This window comes from Lissotriton helveticus, chromosome 10, assembly GCF_964261635.1.
Source record: "Lissotriton helveticus chromosome 10, aLisHel1.1, whole genome shotgun sequence".
Taxonomy (NCBI): Eukaryota; Metazoa; Chordata; class Amphibia; order Caudata; family Salamandridae; genus Lissotriton; species Lissotriton helveticus.
This window is the reverse complement of record NC_136071.1, coordinates 1,083,822,777-1,083,834,782: the sequence shown is the minus strand read 5'-3', so window position 1 is coordinate 1,083,834,782 and position 12,006 is coordinate 1,083,822,777.

The window sequence follows — 12,006 nt, the reverse complement described above, 5'->3', positions numbered from 1 at the left end:
AATAACTATACCCTATTCTGTTTCTCATTGTTGACCAACTTCTGGCCAATGATTGGAGGCTTTTTAATTTTACCTTTTTAAAGAATTTCTGGTTCCCAAACTTAAAAAGGAAGCCGTCAGGTGGTAGATCGGCACCTTCTAGCTTGGCCCAAAACATTGCCCCTCTCGAAGTATTTGATGGTGTTTTTAGAAGCATTCTGGAGTATGAAAGCTGAAACGCCCATGCATAATATTGCAGGTCAGGTAATGTTAGCTCACCTTTTTCCCTTCATCACCTCAGCTTCTTCCAAGCCAGTCTAGTGGCTCTATATTTCCAAATAAAGGAATGTATCTCTCGTTGACACTTATCTATTTGTTTGGTGTCAAATGCCAAGGGGATGGAATTAAAAAGAAATGTGTATTTAGCCAAGATAGACATCTTCACTAAATATGTCCTCCCCAAGATGGATAAGGGGAGGTGGGTCCAAGACTTTAACTGTTTCTGACATTCTTTAGAGACACACTCGAGGTTGTATTAAGCGATTTTACTGACATCCTGGATAATTCTAATGCCAAGATATCGCATGGAGGTAGCCACGTCCAGTTGCGTACTGATGATATTCCAGGCCATAATTTCAGTTTTGTTGGCGTTTACTTCATACCCGGAAATCTTGCCGAACTCCTCCGCCCTCTTAATAACTTTTGGAAATGCAAGATCTAAATCAGACGTCAAAATAGGAATATCATCTGCATATAGGGCAACCCGCCTTTCCCACCCACCAAACCTGAAAGATGGAATATTAGACTCCTCTCTGAGAACCTGAGTGAAAGGCTCGATATAAAGGTTAAAAAGGAGGGGGGAAAGCCGGCAGCCCTACCTTGCATCCTTTGTGATTTTGAAGGCCTCTGTCAGGGAATTATTGACTAACAATCTAGCAGTTGGAGCTTTATAAAGAAGTGCTATCATACGACAAAATCTGTCAGCTAGGTTACATTTTTTCATGACCGCAGCCAGATAGACCCAATTGACCCTATCAAAGGCTTTGGTTGCGTCCAGAGTGAGGGTGGCAAGAGGAAGAGAGAAGGTAGAAGCGATGTCAATAGCCCCTACTAGATCGTGCGTGAGGTCTGCTAATTGTCTACCTTTTATAAAGCCTTTTTGGTCTTGATGAATGATCGAGCCTACAACGCCCCCCAACCCGTTAGCCATAATGGCAGCGAAGATTTTGTAATCGCTGTTGAGGAGAGATATTGGGCGATAAGACCCACACTCTGTAGGTTCTTTGCCTGGTTTGGGGATCACTCCATGACTTTGGGGGGTCCACCCCCTCCAGGAGAATGCTGTTAAAGACAGTAGCCAAGATTGGAATAATCTCCTCACTAAGAGCCCGGTAGAGTTCCCCCGGTAAGCCGTCGGGGCTGGCCGCCTTCCCAAGCTTCACTTGACCTATCACCTTGCTAACTTCTTCCGCTGAGATCTCTGCCTCGAAACATCTGCTTTGCTCAGATGAAAGACTAGGGATGGAAATTTTATCGAGCCAGGCATTTCTTGCTGCATGATCTTCACAGGTGTCTTCCTTATAGATAGCCTGGAATAATACGATCAAAGAACCAGGAAGCATCTGCATGTTGCTGGCCAGATTTTAGACTAAAAGAGATGGCTGAATGGTCAGAGAGATGGGAAGGGGGATATGCTGTATCTACTAGTAAGTCTTTGAGACTATAACTAAACAAAGCGTAGTCTATTCTTGACAGATGTTTGTATTTGAAGTTTCGGAATGAGACCCCCAGCTTAACCCCTGCCTTTTCCCTCCAAATATCTGCGAGCCCCAACTGTGCCATTATTGTCACAAGGACTTGCCTGGATTTAGAAAAGACACAGGCTCTAGAGTTGGCTGATTTGTCGAATTTAGGGTTTAGAACGATGTTAAAGTCCCCGACCCAAATTACCGGGTCTTGAAAGGCTAATAAATGGTCCAGAATAGTATTCAAATAAGTAGCATCGTCCTGATTTGGACCATAGTAGCCTACCAAGGAGCATGGCATGCCATCCAACAAAACCCTTACTAAGAGCCATCTGCCACTATGGTCTTCCATGTACTCCACAATTTGAGCCTTTGCCTTTTTCTTAAAAATAAACAAGATCCCTCTGATATTTGCCGATCGGTCTGTACACACAAAAGTGTCCATCCATTTCTCTTTCTTTAATAACTCAGCGGTCTCAGATTTAAGGAGATGTGACTCCTGTATGGCAATGACCTGTGCCAGGGAATCTCTCAGGTATTGAAGGATTCTGACTCTTCTACCCCTCGTGCGCAGGCCATTGACATTCCAGGATAAGTACTGTATCTGCATCTTTCCGTCACAACCCCCTTCACTGCCCCCTCTAGCTTCCCTGAAAATCCCTTATCAAAAGTTCCTATTTCCATCCTAGACCTTTTTCCCAAAATGTTCTGAGCTCGGTGACTTGAACCCTGGAGGTGACCAAACCTAAACTTTATTAAAAGCTGCGAGGACTCTGACCTATGAGGAACTTTTAAATTTTCACCCCCACCACCCCGCGTGGCACTCCCTTGCCCCTCCTGGAAAACCCCTCCCTACTTACACTGGTCTGATGTATTGCCAGTGTTACGCCCTCTAGCCACCCCCCTCCTCTACCCACCCTGCTACCAATCTGTGCTAAGAAGTAGTGCATTTTGGTTTTCCACTCTATTCTCTCATTTAGGCTAGATCGTGTAGTAGAAAAAAGCTCTTGGTACAGTGGAGCTGTACCTCTTGGTACGGTGGAGATAGGATTTCCGTTTTGTTTTTTTCCCGGGTCCTATGATTATGCCTTCTTCTGCTCCATGGACCTACGGTATGGGTTCCCTTCGGTTTCTATTGTGGTCCAACAGGATGTAATACATCTTGATGGAGTCTACCAGGGCGCCCTGTCTGTGTTGGTTACCTCGTCCGCCAATAAGATATCTGTGTCCCGGTCTGAGCTACTATCTAGATCTCTGGGATCGCTTACTTAGACACGCAATAGTGGTCGGTGTAAAGGCAAATGGGGACAAAAAACAAAACAATAAATAACAGTGTGAATATTAGAAATAGCATAACTTAACACCACACAACAACGCATAAAATGCTAAAACATGTTGATTAACTGAGAAGTTCCACTAACAAATTAAGGATATTATGAAACCTCAGCCTCCTTGCAATTCCATTAAAAAAATGATTTTCCTTTCTAATATACTTCTTTACACTTTGTATGCATTTGTGAAATGATTTAAAAGGTTAAATCTATATCTAGAAAGAAATTGAATGTCTTTCAATTACGCCATTTAGTAAATTAGTGCTTGCAGTAATTTGACATTTTCGAAGTTTACTTTTCTTTCCAGAATACAGTGTAGGCTGATGGAAAACTGACATGCCTCCGTAGCTCGTGCTTTTCCCCACATGCAGCACAGTGCAAGTATCTTGCTTTCAAACTGAGTAAATATGCTGTTATTTCAGTAATGAGTGACATAGCTTTATCTGACAGCATGGGTGCTCGGAGCACATTGCCCCGGAAACCTAGCACAGCATAAGATTCCCTGCGTCAAGACACTTGAACTGTTTCATGGAATAAAATGTAGGTATTACTTTGTGCAGTCAGTATTGGATTGTAAGAACGCCTAAATATTGTTTTCCTACTTATTGCTGTATGGCACAAATGCATGAAAATATTCTTCACTTTTCATAATTTCTTATATATTCTTCTCCTGATTTCCAGAGAGTAGACTCTGAAGTACATGTTTGTTGCATGACGCTTATACAAAATCTCTCATCACAGAACAGAACACAGTGGTTAAAATTCACGTACTGCATTTAGCATTTCTTTAAGCAGTAGTAGTACTCACCTACTACAAAATGCAGTTCCGAAACCTATGGCTGTAGATGTCGGTCAAAAATATTTTACCTTTTCTGGGCAGGGATCTCTGCCATGTGCACGGTGATCTCCAACAAGTAGGTGCACATATTTGTAGTAAATGTAGGAAGGACAAGGGTGTGTGGCTAAAGCCTGGAGAATGCTAAGTGCTAAATAGGAGGGGCTTACAGAAATGTATGGTGGAGTGTGTGAGAGACCTGCTAATACAAAATACATGCTAACAAAAAGAGAAAGACAAATGGAATTTACAAAATAGACTTCTAAAGTTAATAAAACCCTAAAGGTTTCGACACAGCTAAAGTATATCAAGCATACCTCATGGTCAACCACTGGTTCCTGCAACACTTATCGAAATCAGTGGAGGTCGGGAATTAAAATATTTGCTCCACAGAAATTACATGTGAATTAATTCAATAGGCAGTTAAAGCATATCAGGCCAGATGTACAAAGTCAATCAGTGGCAACAAATTATGGAGTTTGCTGAATCATATCGTTTGTGACTGCAAAATTGTGTTTACGTTTGTCTTAAACCCATTATGAAAGCCGGAAATTCTGGGATAACTGTGACTGGAGATTTTGTGAGGTGGTGTTTTACCACGTAAATTGCACTGCAAAATCTGAGACATGTTGCAAAAAAGGTGGTGAACAAATTTTTGTTAACTTTTTTTTTTCAGTTTACATTGTACAAATACAAAAACAAATTGTCATCGACACAGTGTATGTATACATACCATTGACATTATTAATGGCACGTAGTACAGATGGTAGCATCGGGGGAAGAAAGGCATAATGGGGAAATATCATTCATTACAGTGAGGAAGGAGCATTGGGCATGCCACTGACTGCAAGTGAAGTTAAGGTCAACAAGGGGCCCCAAGTGAGTCAGCATAGGACCTCGGGAGCATACTTTACAAAACAACAACAGTCCCACGCATATGAAATATATGAGAAGCAATGAATATAGACGAAATCAATTCTATATTCGGAGCGACATGTCCAGCCGGACAGAGGTCTTCAATTTTTACTCAATTGAAAGTTATATACACAAGGAAGATACCTTCAACAAATCACCAGTGTGGGGCACACGCCTGTACCCAGACACAATAAGATCAGTACAAAAGGTTAACAAGAAACAAAGCAGGGCTTTTAAGACAGAAGCAGCGATTTCTGTAATTATTCGAATGTACAGAAGTATAAAGCAAGCACCATTACATATACATAACATATGAATCAGGTTTTGTATAAGGTGCACTACAGGTCGACGGCGTTTCTGTCCCACTACTTAGTTATGGGGACCATCATCAGGACATTTATTAAATGCCTTGGGGTTTTAAGCCTCTAATGCCGAGGGGGAGTTGCCCCGGTGTGCTTGGGCTACGAGCTGTGGTAGAAGGAAGCCTAGTGAAAGGCGGAGCTACCCGGAAACGGGAGCATTTCAGTATTGCCGCGTTACAAATAGTGTCAATGCGCGGTACCAGAGAATTGCCGGGTCAGTCGGCTGCAAGGTCTGCTTCCAGTGTGCATATTACCGGGATCAGTCCTTTCGCGCTTTGTTAAGTGTAGACCCACTGTCTATATCCAACCCACTATCCTCGATGTCCGTGGGGTCCTGCAAGGAGGGCTCCCTCTCCGCCAACCCAGAGGTACACATTTCACGCCAAACCATTAGGTCCTCTTGTAGCTTTACGTCCCTTCGGGTGAGTTTCATATGGGCTTCTTCGGCCAGGGACCACTCTCGGACATCTTGAAGCCAGATGGGCACTTCTGGGCCCCTCTGCCCCATCCAAGTTATAGCTACCCTGCGCCTAGCGAGCACTAGCATTAATTGTAGGAGCTTATATGGGAGTTTCTTTTTCTTGGGCTTCCCGACAAATGCAAGTAAACAATGCAAGGGTTCAAGCTCCACCTGGAGGCCTGTGGCCGCAACAATCTCAAACACTTCTTTTGACCTGCGTCTTTGCATATCTGGCCAATAGTCACATAAAGAAAGTAAAAACAAGCAACAAGGCAAGCTCATGCCATCCATTCTGAGACACCTTTGTCCATTTTTTAAAAATCCATCTCACAATTCACCTCTTTTATATCATCTGCGCTTTTATTTCTTCACAGACAATCTGCTGATAGCAAACACAGTCTACATATGCTACTTCCAAAGTCTAAATGGATACCCAAAGAAAAACTCAAATGGCGAACTACAATACCACAAAGCATTGCACATCCAGACAAAGTGAAATAGTTTGTTCTCCATGTGTACTCCTATCTTGATGATACTCAGATTAGTTCCTATTAGAAAAAAGATTTTGATACATCAGCAGACGCCTTCCAAACATGCCAGCGGCAGTTACATATCGCACAAGTGAAAAATGGCTACCACACAATGCTGACAATTAGGGGTGGTTGAAATGTTTCATTCCGTCATGGAATTGGCAGAATTTGGCGACTCCGCACTATTCTTGTAATGCAGGGTCATCACCCACTTTCGTCAATCGCCATGCGGCATAATATTTTCCTGCAAGGATCCAAAAATGCAAATTCAAGTGTGATTTGCTTTCCCCTAGTGCCATTTTCTAATGCAGACAATCTCGATGGGTCATGAGCGGTGATGGTCAGAGGGCTGCTTCTCAAGTAGATTTGCTGCAGCTTGAGTAGATCTTCTACTCGAGCAGCAGCAAAATCTACTCAAATGGCCACATTCAAGCTGATTTTTCAGCACTGCTCATGCTACTGGCCTAAACTGCAGCACAACATGCATATTTCTGCCCGTTGGTGGAACTCTGTGGAATCTCGCAGAGTTTTTATGTAACTCTGCAAGTTCTGCCCACCTCTATTAACATTACCAAGGTTTTGGTGGCATGGGCCAGTACGTATAAATTCTGCTTGAACTACAAGCTAATGAAATCAGCTTCACATGCTTTATCACCTAAACACTCTCTGTGGAATAGTGTAAGAAATTGAGGTATTAGCCGATGGGGTGAGTACCCACCTCAAGTAATAACCACAACCCTTGTCAGGGTAAATCCGCAAAGTCACTAAATTAGCTCAAACCCCGGCACCTTTGGCACAGAGCACATAGTCTTTTCTTAGAGGAAATGTGCAAAGTATATCTGCCGTAGTAAAATAGTAATACATTCACAAATCCTAACAAAGAAAAAATACCAAACCAATTTGATAACATAGAGTAAGTTTTACTAAACAAAATGACTCCACAAAGACAAAAATCCAGTAGGGGAAACTGAAGTTATGAGTTTTTAAAGTTTAAATATACCATGGTCATCTGGTGGCACTTGACCTGTAATAAGCACAAAAATCCTCCGCAGGGCAAGGTAGCAGGCTCTGGCCAAAGAAGGCTCCATGTCATTGGATAGCCACTGGACGAAGGTTTGGTGAAGCTGTTCACTTTTGGCAGAAAAACTCCCAGCAGGGGAAATTTGAATTTTACACCAAAGGAATGTCCCTCTCTGGCCATTTATTGCACCATTGCCCTGTGTAGATTCCTATCCTCAGACTTAGTCACTTTTTAAAGCTCAATTTCTTTCAGTGACACAAGGCTACAGCCAAAGAGAGCTCCAAGAAGTCGGAAAACTTCTTCACAAGATCCTGTGATTTGGATTTGCTGTCATGGAAAATATTAAAGCGAATACAACATAACTCTTTGGCCCAGCACCAAAACACCTTCCTCAAATCAGCGTGGCAGGTTGACCCCAGTCCTCTGGAGGCATATGGAGCCAAAATGTTTCTAACTCCCAGGTCTTGGGGAAGATTAGGAAGTGCAGGACCTTGATGGCAGCACTTTAGGGTGAAGACTTACTCTTGCAGAGGCCAGAACCAGGGTCCACGCCAAGTCAGCTAGAAATACAGGAACATGGACTATTGTAGCTTGTGTCCCTGTATATTGAAAAGAGTTAAGCCGTATGACACTTGTAGTCCACTTCATTGTTGTGGGTATAAGAGGGAGAGCAGGTCCTTCCTTCTAGGCTCTTATCAGGTCACAGACAGCAAGTCGAGTCCTCTTCTGTTCTTCTTCAGTTCCAGTGTTCTGAGGAGGTTACTGTAGGTAGAACATTTATGCCTGGCACCTGCCTTGCAGAGGAAGACCACTGTGCCCTCCCTAACCAACACAAGAGAAGATCCCTCACTGATCGGATCAAAGTTATCCCCCACAATGGCAAAGAGATCTTCGCTATCATCAAGGAGTTCAGTACCTCAGAAGCCTCAGCCAAATCCATCACTCCCCTGGGGAACTCAGCGGCAACCTCTTCATATTCTTCCACAGCAGAACTGAAAATATCTAAAATAACTTTTAAGAACAACCGAACCCCAAGGACATCATCACCTCACACACAGACATACTTCTAATCAACTAGAGAGCACTCACCAAGGAAGACACCACTTCAGTCATGAAAACCATCCACTCTGGGGCCCTCATAGACCCCTTTCCATATCATATCTACATGTTAAAGCACATTTGATCAGCAAATTCCTCACTCATATCATCTACTCCTCAATTAATTCTGCAACGTTCCCAGAGGACTGGTACCATGTTGCAGTCACACTCCTCGTCAAGAAACCTTTGGCCTATCTCGCTACTACCGTACCCAGCAAAATTGATTGAGAAGGCAATCAACTATCAATTCATCAACCACCTGTAACTCCACAATCTTCTTGACCGCACTCAGTCTGGCTTTGAAAATGGCCATAGGATGAAGCCAGCACTCATCACTGCCATAGATGAGATCTGTGCCTTTCTGGACCGAAGAGAAATAGCTTCACTTGTTGCGGGGATTCAGTGTGTGCACAGAACTGTGCATAGGAAACCAGGACCTCAGTGACTTGGGTGTACCAGAAACTCACCTCAGTACCCAGAACCCCTATCCGACTAGCATCAGGGACTTATTCGTTCTCCATCCTACCGCGAAGCTACCTATGATTAGACAAACCAGAACAAGCAACTTAGAATACTCTCAGGAATGGTGGGAATCAAGAACACTCATTCGTTTGTATTTCTCATATAAGTCCAGAATCTGAGTAAGTAGAAACACAATGAAGTTTAAAATATTTATTTCAATTACGTGCTCTAAGATGCATTAACTTGGCTAACATAAGCAGGCATATGATTAGGAATAATACAATTAGCATTGTTACAATTCCATAAAACACAAAGGGAGAAATCACATTATACTGATAGTGGAAACAGGTCCTATAGCGCCTTGTGTACCACCCTCCCCTTTCTCGAAGCTAGGTTTTATAATAATAGAAAGTTTCAACGAGGAACCCCATACCTCAAAGATCATTTTAGATGAATCACATCAAAGGATCAGCCAGCTCTGTTGTTGAAGGAAAGGTTTTTCTCCAGGTGCCTGCAAACCTGCATGCAGTGTAGTATTAAAGGCACTTGAATTTCAGCTTCTTGCAGCTGGATGCATATTATGTCTAGAGCGTAGGCCGATCACATTGAATCAACAACATACATTGTTATTTTACCTTGACGCTGTAAGCACAAGCAGTACAGGCAGTGGCTGCCATGCAATTCTAGGGATGTGTAAAGCAGACAGTTCTCATGTGAAGAAAATCAAGCAAGTTAACTTTCAACAACAGATATATGTAGTGTTGTGTACAATAACGGCAAAGTTGCAAAATGGTGTTTAAACTTCTAATGCGGTTATGGTAACATAGCAATGTGTGCAGGCAAGCACTGGTCTTCACTACACCCTCAAACTGGTGGCCCACTCCACTGTGTTCAACAAAGTATCACACTCTCAGCCTCATCAAAAGACTGCAAGCAAAAGGCAGCCAAGGTCCAGCCCTGAAATGGATGTGCTCCTTTCTCACGGGAAGAACACACAAAGTCAAACTCCTGCTCTACACATCTAAGCCCAAGGACTTGATCTGCATTGTCCCTTAAGGATAATCCCTCAGCTCTATCCTGTTTAACATTGGTACCATTCACTGATGTCATCAGATCTCTCTCAATCTCCATCATTTCTTATGCTGATGACATGACGCCCACCTCATCCACTCAATGTCCGACAGGTCCTCCACAACCAGATCCAACATCACCAAATGCATGATCTGCATAGCAGAATGGATGAAAACCAAATGCCTGAAACTCAGCTCGGACAAAACAAAAGACCTCTCCCTGGGACTCAACCTGGTAGCCATCAGAGCTTGGTCCAACAACAATACCCTATTACCACGCAAGAAACCCATGCATCATGTTAGACGACAAACTCAACATGGCCGCACAGGTGAACCCAGTCAGCTCCTCCTGCTTCCACATACTATGTATCCTCAGGAAAATCTTCAAATGGATCCCTAAGAGCACCAAGATTACCTACCATTCAAGCCCTAGTTACTAGCAGAGTAGACTATGGTAATGTACTCTATGCCAAAATCTCCAACTACATTCTCCAACCACTTCAGACCATCCAGACCACCACAGCTAGACTCTTCCTGGACCTCCCACTTCATGTCAGACCTCTGAGAACTCCACTGGCTACTGAAGCGGAAATGCTGCAAATGCAAACTCCTCACGCATGCATGCAAGTTACTACACAACATAGGACCAACATACCTCAATTGACTGCCTACACTTCCTCCAACCCACTAGACATTTTCGTTTAGCCCCACTCTATCTTGCACATACTGGCCATATCTTCAAAAGCAGATTTTGGCAGCTTAGCCTTCTCCTACAATGCACCCAAAACATGGAATATCTCCTCTGCACACATTAAGGTATCCATCTTGCTTCTTGAATACCGCAAGAGGCTAAAGGCCTCGCTCTTCAACTAACCCCTGCAGATGACCGACATACCTGCTCCAGGGGCTGGATAACCTTCAGGTGATACATTGCACTCTGATAATCCAAGAAAAATAACATAATATAACATAACAATAGGGTAAATGTTCCCATGGTCAAGCCTACCCATTTTTGTAGTTATTTCTGTGTCTCCTGGTGAAAGCAATCCCACAGTGCCCCTCTGTGCCTAAATCCAAGTTGGTGAAGCCTTTTTACCCTTGTGCAGAGCCTGTGTGGTTACTCCAGAGGAGTGACCAGGGAAATGAGTACCATCTCCTCTGTTGCAACTCAAAACCAGTTCTGCGGGCTGCTCCTCTCCCACTGGGATTGGTGACTACCTGTCTGGGAGAAAAAAATGGGCCCTGCCCAGGTGTCAGCTATCATTTTCCGGTGACAGGGTATGCATGTTTTAAGTCAATTGAGTTGATTGTCACACCCCATATGGTCATCCTGCCAGAGGGACAGAACCATCTTAACTCTGAGAGAAAGTTCATACCTCATCAGGTAACTTTTCAGCTCTTGGATGACAGTTGGATTTTATTCGCACAGGCCTCTGGAGGCTTTAGGAAGTGAAAATGTAACTTTATTGTAGTAATTTTTATAAAATATTTATCGCAAATTCGACTTTACCAGTGTATTGAACTTGTGATAAAAATTTCAAAAGACCAAGAATTACATCTGTACGTGTTTACTATCTGAATAGTTTCCTAGCTGAATATGACATTATCAGTTGTGATATTGCATCCCAATTCTTTCCAATGAAACAGCCAACCCTGCTACAGTGAAAATAGATTTGGGGGCCTTTTCACTATAACAACATGTTTAACAATAAACATTTTCATACCCTACTTTTAAATACTATACACACTGTCTTGTCTGCAGTAAGACCTGTTTATGAGTGACTTATTAATATTTAAAAGGTAAGGTTTAAACATGTAAAAAAGGGCTTATTTTGACAAATTGAAATGCAATTTGAAGCTTAAAACTGTACAGCCAATCAGGGTCATATTGGAAGGTATAGCACAGACATTTTACTACTGGTTTGTAGGGTAAAGTGCATAAAGTTCTAGAGTCAGCAATCACAATCAAGGTAAAAACATGGGGTATAACACACACTAGATTATCATTTCAAGCACGTAGTATATCTATTTTACCTCCTCCTTCTGGCTGAACATTTGTAGTCACTGCAGTTGTGGTGTGAGGATGGACTGAGAAATTGTCTGAACCTGGGAATTCCTTTTATCCTCTTGACTAGAATTCAGGCTGTTGGCCCCATTATGAAAGGGATGACACCCAATCGCTGCCAGAAACTCCAGAT